Below are 9,280 nucleotides of genomic sequence, written 5' to 3' on the forward strand. Positions count from 1 at the left end.
TTTTGTTGAAAGGTTGTGGGTAATGTGGGTGGGTGTTTTATAGTGGTGTGGGTGTGGTGTGTATGTGTGTAAGGTGTGTGTATTTTGAATTGTCCAATGTCGTGGTGTTTTGTAAATGTGTGTGTATTTTGAGTGCAGCAGTATGTACCGCCAATGGTTTACCGCGATTGAAAGACCGCCGCTGTGATTCGTGGGTCATGATACTGTGAGCGTATTCCTGTTGGGGTAACGGTGTGGGTTTGGCTTTCGCCAGTTTATCACTGACCTTTGGTCTGGCAGACTTGTGTGTGTGTCTGTATAGTGGCGGATTTCTATGTGTGGTCATAATACCCGTGATGGATTATTGCCACGGTCACGGTATGTTGGTGGCCGTCAGCACGGCGGTAGGCAGCATTTTCAGCCAGGGTTGTAATGAGGGCTTTAGTGTACATTACTATCTACATTTAAAGATCATTACGAGTTGTTTTCTCCTTTTTCTCTCCATTTGTCGTTTTTCTAAATTTGATTCCTAACTCACCTTAATAAACGTGGAACTCTGTGTGTTGCACCTCTGATACATTAATGGATTGGAAATGGATTGGAAATGGATTGCAACTTCTCAGCAGACTACAATGATATGGACATTTTCCCCATTGAAGCCCTCAGCAAGATTAGGCTGAGAAAGTTCTGCAAGGATAGAGGGCTGGCTGTAAAATAGTGGTCCACCAAGTAGGACCTGCAGAATGCCCTATATGCTTTGAGGAAGCACGTTGGCTGACCAAAAGGGTGATGATCCTGAGAAGGATAATGATTAGGAGGAGGATAATGACTTAGCAGTGGCTCAACAGGAGAGAGGGGAACCCACAGAGAGTGGGCCCCCTGGTGGATCATATGCAGGAAGCAGTATCTCTTCCCGCATCCTGTCCCCTGAGCAATTGAAGGACAGACAGGCTGAGAGGGACCTGAGACTGCAGCTTGCCCAGCTGGCTGCACATGAGAAAAGAGCTGAGACTGACAGAGCCCTGGCAGAGGAGAGGAGAGCTGAGGCTGAAAGAGCCTTGAAAGAAAGAAAAATCTTGTTCACTCATGAACTAAGTCTAAAGGAACTAGACTTAAAAGCAAATCAAGTAGAGTCCAGTAGTGGCAGCCCAAAACTACCATATCCAGTGCTGAAGAAAAGGTCAACACACCTAAAGATTTGGTGCCTGACTTCACGGAGGAGTATGACAGAGACAGGTGGTTTGAGGTGTATGAGGTCACTCTAGTAGTGCATAGCATCCCTGAGGAGGATTGAGGCTCTGTCCTGTCTGTGGAGGCATACACCTGGTAATGGGAGGGATGCCCTAGAGGCCCTAGATGGGAGAGACAGGCTGAGGGATCCCACCATGAAGGAGACCTTTGTCAAGAGATATGGCTTCACCCCAGAAGAGTGCAGGTTGTGATTCAATGGCTGTCAGAAACTGTCTCACCAGTCATGGGTAGATTTTGTGGGACACTTTTGTAGGCACTGGATGGTTGAGTGAAGAGTAGTATGGTAAACACTTTTGAGGGGCTGTACAATTTGATTGCCAGAGAGCACATGTTCAGTCACTGTACGCCAACACCTGGTTGATTGTAAGTTCTCTGACCCCAGGGAGCTTGCAAAGAAGGCAGACCTCTGGGTGAGTATCAGAGTCTCTGAATAGGTATTAGGGAGTGATCCTAAGGAGGGTGGTTCAGGTTACTTTCAAGAGAGGGAGGTACACAGTGACCCAGAGAGGTCCCAGTATAGTAAGGGGGGAAAAGGGTCCCATGCCCCTTCTAAAAGTAGGAGCAGAGGTGGGGGTGGGCAGAGGCCCAGGGTGCCCTTTTTCCAGCACCAGAGCCTGGACTGTTCCCACAGGAGACCCAAGCAGGGGAACCTAGTCTGTGCCAAGAGACTATCCACTGATGGGAGCTCCACAGTGTCAGATGAGGGGGGGTACCCCCAACAGGCAACCTACCAGTTCTGTTTCTGGGAGTGCCACTCCCAAAGGAGGGTACAGTGTCCCAGATGTAGGGGCAGGGTGAGGAAGAACTCACCTCTGCCCCCTGTTCAGCCTCAGGGTACAGACGCTGGGTGGATTCACCAGTGTCAGGATACCATTCCTGAATTGGAAGAAGGTATAGTGAAAGTGGGGTTCAAAACCCCTGGGGCTACTGCACCCCACTGTGAGACACCGTAGAGGTCATGGCAACCTCAGGAGCCCATGGGGTCTCCCTGCCAGCCCCTAGGCTGGAAGAGAAGCTTACCTAGTGGCCCACTTTTGGCCTCCGCTTAGCAGTGAATGGCCTGGGACAGGCTCTTGATATTGAAAGCTGTCAGTGGTCTCTGTTGGTTACTGTCCTGGTGGACAGGGTTTCCTTGGGTTGGGGACAGAAGTCAGACCCAAGGGGTGGAATGTGCCACATCCTGTTGTTTGCGATGGTGGTACTGTCTGCCTACTGGGATGCATCTGTGAGCAAATTATGGTTAGGTACTTCACAGATGGGGTCCACAACTGAGGAGAAGGGTTCCTCATGGGTCAGTTCAGTGGCCATAGAACTGGCAAGTGCCCTTGCAGTAATGGGCCATTGTCCACATTCTATCACCCTGAGTAGGATAGTCCATCAAGGTATTGATTAGTCTACCCTAGCTTTAGGCTGGAAGGGGGTTGTATTGGAAAATGGCCCTCTCTGAAGGGTCACTCCAAACGTTTTGCCTTCCTTCTCCTCTTTTTCTGACCTTGTTTTTGTTTTTTTGTTGGCTTTAGGACTCTCAGCACTTTACCACTGCTAACCAGTGCTAAAATGCATGTGCTCTCTCCCCTAAACATGGTAGCATTGCCTCATCCCCAGTTGGCACATTTCATCTACTTTTAAGTCCCTAGTAAAGTGCACTACCTGTGACCAGGGCCTTTAAATCAAATGCTACTAGTAGCCCTGCAGCACTGATTGTGCCACCCACTTAAGTAGCCCCATAAGCATGTCATAGGATTGCCATTGCCACGCCTGTGTGTGCAATTTCATGCCACTTCGACTTGGCGTTTAAAACTACTTGCCAAACCTTAAACTCCCCTTTCATTACATGTAAATCACCCCTAAGGTAGGTAATAGGGCAGGGTGCTTTGTAAGTAAAAGACAGGACACATGCTTATACGTTTTACATGTCTTGATAATGAAAGACTCCCAAAGTAGTTTTTCTCCACTGTGAAGCCTGCTCCTCTCATAGGCTAGCATTAGAAATTCCCTTATATGATTTTAAGTGGTAATTTCTGATCTAAGAGGAGTAGTCATATTTGGTATGGTTGGAAAGGTAGTGAGAAATCCCACTTACTGCTGAAGTTGTATTTTACATTCCTATTTTAGAAATGCAATTTTTAGAAGGTAGGCATTTCCCTGCCCTCACTGCCATCTATGCCTTACAACCTATCTTTAGTCCATGTCTGGTCTATGCTGGTTGACAGCTCCCCTTTTGCATTCCACACAGACAGCCATAAATACAGGACATTCAGCTGCATCTGCATTCATTTGCATACAGATGAGTTTCCCTGGGCAGGAAGGGTGAAAGAGCTCTCTCTTGTACTTCAAAAGCTAATAGCCTGCCATCATACAAATGACTGATAACCCCCACAGGGCTCCTGGCAGACAGGGCTGAGTTGAAAGGGAAGGTTGTGCACTTACAAACCACTCTTTGAAGTTTCCTCCACTTCAAAGGCACTTTTAGGCACATATACTGGGTCCGTGACCCCACCAAATCAGACACTTATGGACCTGCAACTGGACTCTGTCAGAGGGATTGCCTGGCTGCCCAAAGAACTCACCTGCACTGCTCTGCTGAAAGGACTGCTCTTCTGCTTGTTTCCATGCTGCCTGTTGGTCCCTGGCCCTGCTGGAAGTACTCTGACTTCCTCCACAAGTGCTCTCCAAGGGCTTGCATTGAGCTTGCCTCCTGTTCGGAAGTCTCAGGGCCAAGAAAGACTTCACCACATTGAAGAAAATCCCAGTGTGTTGAAAAATCAACACAATGCATCCAGAGGTCAATGCAGTGCCTGCCTAACAGCTAGAAAATTGCCGATTTGCCTACCGGATTGATGCAATGCCAGCAGAAATTGATGTAGCACCTGCCTCATGGCTGGAAAATCTCTGCATTGCCTACTGGATCGACGCAGTGCCTGCTCCTTCCTACCAGCCCGTTCTGGATTTTCAACGCATCGTCCCTGGGCATCAAAATATCCCCGCATAGCAGTGAGGAACCAACTCTGTGCTCCTAAAAATCGATCCATCTCCTTGCAATGTAGAAAGAAACAACCCATTGTCTTTGCCGTGCAAGAAAATCCAATGCAACCCCTTACTTTTTAACTCATCACCTCCTCTGCAGCCCCTTTGCTTTGTTAGTTTTGATGCATCCCAAGTACTGTGTGTTAAAATGATACAACCCCTGGTTCAAAAGGAATGAGACTCATTTAAACCTCTAAAAAGTGATATGTCATTTTGGTCTTATTTTATTCAGATAAACATTATCTATTTTCCTAAACTGGTGTAGAGTACTGTTTGTGGTGTTATCACTGTGTTACTGTATGAGTTATTGCACAAATACTTTACACATTTCCTTCTAAGGTAAGCCTGCCTGCTCTGCGCCAAACTACCAGAGGGTGAGCACAGAATAATTTAGTTTGTGTAGTGACTTACCCTAACAAGGTGCATGTAGGAAATGAAGGAAATAACATGGCATTTGTGCAACAAATAAAAACAATAGACTGCACAAATGATGAACAATCGCTAGAGGACACTAGAGATTAGAACCATTAATTTGTTGTAATAGCACAAGCATTCACTACATAGCTTCCTTCCTGAGGAACACAAACTAATACATTTCAGCTTGAGAAGTAAACAGCACCATTAAATTAATCCTTTTTGGTTATTTTCTTTGCAAAAGTGGACCAGAAGATAAGAAAATGCTTTCCTGAACTTTTTAATATGAGGGAAGTTAAAAGCTGCAATTTGGTTGATACTTGGGACAAGACAGTTGTTGATCAAAAGGAATGCCAAGATTTCTAGCTACAGGAAAAGGAGAAGGTAGGCATTCAACATGAAGAACAGATGGTGATGTCCCTTCTGAATACTATGGATTCTTTCTTTTCACAGCTACATTTAAGACAGCAAACTACTAGCTTTTTGAAGATACCATGCACAATTTGAAATGTGTTTTGGACCCTGTACTGATTGACTGAGATGTTTGAAATGATTTGCATGTCATCTGCGGATGAGATAATCTTACATTTGGAAGAGTGTACTAGTGCTGCAGGCAGTGAGACATACACATTAAAAACTGTCAGGCTAATAGATGATCCCTGGGGGACCACACATAGAATTAGCATAGCGGCAGTCTTGAAGGAAGAGACAGAGGCTGGGTGTGACCTATTACACAAAAAATAGGCCTTTTAAAAAGATGCCCTGTTCATGTAATCCACCTATCAAAACAGAGTGTGAAATTGTATAAAAAGCAGCTGATACGTCCAAGAGAGACAAGACTGCAGAGCTACCTTTATTTAGTATCTGCCTAAAATGTTCATAGGCTGCTATGAGAATGTTTCAATGCTGGAGGCCTGCCTAAAACAGAAATGAGAATGGTTGAGCAGATTATGGTTTTTCAGATAGGGCAATTGTCTATTCCACATGTTTTTATAATAGTTTAGAAGGCTAGTGATATTGAGAGCTAGATTTTAAGCTATAGAGGATTTGCAGTGGGGTTTTTCAGAAGCAGAAGCATGCACTGAGCTGGAAGAACTTCAGTGGAAACTAAGGTAAAGTTGCAAAGGTTGATCAGTATAGGGACTATGATCTCTAAGGCCAGATCAATAATCTGTGGAGGGCAAGGGTCAAACACTGAACCAGATTTAACAGAGGCAACAAGTGCAAGAAAGGAAGAAATCTCTATCAGCTGACGTTTTGAAACTGAGAGACCCTGAGATGAAGAAGACTGTATGTTCATGTAGGTTAAAGAAACAATCAGAGGTTGGCTGATAAAATTAGAGCTAATGGATGATATTTTGTCATGAAAGAAGGTGGACAAATCATGACAACATTTTTGTGAGGCAATATTTTGTTAATAAGGGATGGTGGTTGTAAAATTTCTTCCACAATAGCAAAGGTTTCACATAGAGAAATCAAAGTGGATAGATAATGAAGGCTATGGGTAGAGCAAAAGTCCTTGTGATGTTTTTTGTGCTCACCACTGGAAGCGGTCTTCGCCTCTCATCAGAAAGACACACACATAGGCATTTTTTGAGACAGAGCGGACATCAAGAAGAATGCAGTTTAGCTTACATTGATAGGGTGGCACAAGGTTTTGAGAGAATGGCAGAAAGTTTGAGGCACATCCCTAAAGCAGATAGAATCACAGACCAAGGATGAGAAGATACAGGGAAACACCTTCCCACCTTTCAAGTTATTCAAGTGTCTTAAAGGGTAGAAGGGAATTTTGGAACTGAAGGATATATTTGAAAAGTCCTGTGGACTGAGGTTTTGGGTGCTTGGTGCATTCCAGGAGTAGACACGCGCAGATGGGCTTGCCTTTGGTGGGTCACTGGCACACCCACTATGTGAACCTGAAGCAGAATCCCTGAAATAGAGCACCATTGCCAGGTGTGTGGCAAGAGAGGAGAAATACCTGGAGAAGTAACCTATTCATCCTACTAGTAAGTGGCTAAAGAAAAATAAAACCAGACAAAAATTCTTAGACTAAAAGAAAGACATCACATGTTGGGGGTGGCTTGCAGGTGGAGCCAGGCACCTCTAAAATGGACAAAAGGAAAGTAAAATTAAGTAGCCTTCTATGCGTGGTTGCTTTTTTGAGAAAATCCTTCTAATACAGACTTGCATCACCATCCCTAACATGGAGCACCATGGAACACTAACCTATGCGCTCTACCAGTCAATGGCCAAAAGAAAATGAAACACACGCTCAGCAACTCCAATTTCCCAGAGGAAGCTCCCTTCCTGGTGATATGTGCTGAAATTATAAATAACAATAAGATATGAGTAAAAGTCAAAAACATAAAAAGAAAGAAATACACCGCTTGTTGGTTTCAGCATACAGGCTGAGCCAGGCACCTCCTAAATGGACACAAGGAAAGTAAAATCAAGTAGCCTTTTTAGGAATTGAAGTTAAGGTGCGTCGAAATTCATTGCTGTCTCTAATGAGAGGAACAAATAGCTCAGTTAGATAAGAGCACATTACCAAGCTCTGCATTTTTTGATGATGACAGGTTTGATTTGCAGCATCATGGACTGCATTCTTCAGATGTTGTTAAACTGATTGCTACTGACTTGGGATAAAGCAGCAGTTGTGATTTAAAATGTATAACCAAGTATTATGTTATGAAAGGAATGTATCACTACTATATTGTGATTATGGAGAGGAGTTAGAGGCCACTACATTAACAAAATGTTGCTGGTGCTGGGGAAAGAAAATTGGCAGCTGATTAACAGATATTTGAGCTGAGTTGCACAGTGTAGATGTGTTCAAGAAAGCATAATGAGATTAGGTGGTAATCTGGTACGGGAATTAGGTCCACTCTGCATCCAAAATTTAAAATAGCATACGATATGAATACAGGTGGCCCCTGAATCTTTATTCTTATGAATTGAACTCTAGGCCGATCTGGGAACGTCTCATGTTAGGTATGCACTTGGGGCCATATGTTATGTTATGTTATGTTATTTTTATTTGTACCGCGCACAGCTGCCCCAGCAAAGGGGCGTCCCGGCGCTTTGAGAAGGTAAACACAACACAGCACTAAAAGCGGGCAAAAGAAGACAAAACACAACAGATAAGCTTAGACAAATAAAAAGGTCTTAATAGCCCGCCTAAACTGAAGGAGCTCATCAATGGCCCGGATTTGTGGAGGAAGAGAATTCCACCAACTCGCTGCCAGGATTTGAAAAGAGCGGCCCCCAATTCTGCTCAGCTTAAAGCGCGGAACGACTGCTAAGTTCTGGCCTAACGATCTAAGAGTGCGAGAGGGAACATAAGGAATCAGCAATTTCTCCATGATTTGCGGGGAAGTACCCTTTAAGATTTTAAATGCAAAACAGAGAACCTTAAATCTAATCCTCTGCTGCACAGGGAGCCAGTGGAGAGAGCGCAGAGTATTGGACACCGAACATCGCCTGGGGAGACCAGTCACCAGTCGGGCCGCAGCGTTTTGAACCCGCTGGAGCCGCCGAAATTCTGACTGGTTTATCCCCGCCAGTAGGTAGTTGGCATAGTCCAACCTAGACAGCACTGATGCAAATTGCGACCTTGCTAAAAGAGAAGGTCGCAAATTGCGGTGCGACACCTATGCGACTCGCTAATTGGTATTGTAAATATTTCTTGAATTTGATTTTGTGAGTCGGAAATAGCGATTCGCATGGAGTCGCTATTTCCGATTCGCACATTTTTACCTACCTACATCTGGCCCTAAGAGTGTGCCTAAAGATGTAAGATTTCTGTAGAAGTTCAAATCTACCAACTCTTTTTGAATATGTGAATCCTAGAAATTTAACACATTTACAGAAATCCTCTGCCTAAATTTGCCATAAATAGATGTACTCATTCTATTATGAATCAGGATCTTGGATCTCAAAATTTAGTCCAGTTGTGAAACATAGAGGCATATTTACAAGCCCCTAACACCTCGTTACGCCGCCCTGGAGTTATTTTTTACTATGCCAAGTCATTGTCAAGGAGGCCTTTTCCCTGTGCCAGATTTACAATTGAACTGTGCCACATGGTAACCCCTTTTGCTACATTATGCCTGCACCAGGCATAATGTATGCAAGGTGGGCATTCCCCCGTTAGGAGGCCCAGAAAAAAAATACAGTGAAATTTACGAGATTTCACTGCGCTCTTTTTCCCGTCATTTTTAACGCCTGCCCAAGGCAGGTGTTAAAGTAACTCTCCCTTTGTTTCCAATGGGCCTCCCCACGCATTGCTCGACTAGCACCATAATTTTTGGCGCTAGTCGACCAATGCGCCATAACAGCATCAACAATTATGATGGTATTGTGCTAAGGTGTGTCATGGTGTGAAGTATTGTGAATATGGTGCTACCATGGTGACTTTAGGAGGGTGCAGGGGGGCGCAAGAAAAGTGGTGCATCATAGCTGATGCATCACTTTCTTGTAAATATGCCTACAGTTGGGTCATGTGATTGCAAGAGAAATCAGGAAATTCTATCTGTTCCTCATTGAGGGCTCATTTCCACTTTTCTGTATGGGTTTCAGAGTAGCTATTGGAAGGGACAAAGAGGCCATT

The 9,280-nt window shown here is 44.4% G+C and overlaps 1 protein-coding gene across 3 annotated transcripts in view; it reads right to left on the minus strand.

The window, feature by feature from the left end:
* TMEM114 (transmembrane protein 114) overlaps positions 1–9,280 on the minus strand; it is a 780,869-nt gene that overhangs the window by 323,383 nt on the left and 448,206 nt on the right. The window lies entirely within an intron of this gene.

The sequence above is a fragment of the Pleurodeles waltl genome, chromosome 10 (assembly GCF_031143425.1).
Source record: "Pleurodeles waltl isolate 20211129_DDA chromosome 10, aPleWal1.hap1.20221129, whole genome shotgun sequence".
NCBI classification, from domain to species: domain Eukaryota; kingdom Metazoa; phylum Chordata; class Amphibia; order Caudata; family Salamandridae; genus Pleurodeles; species Pleurodeles waltl.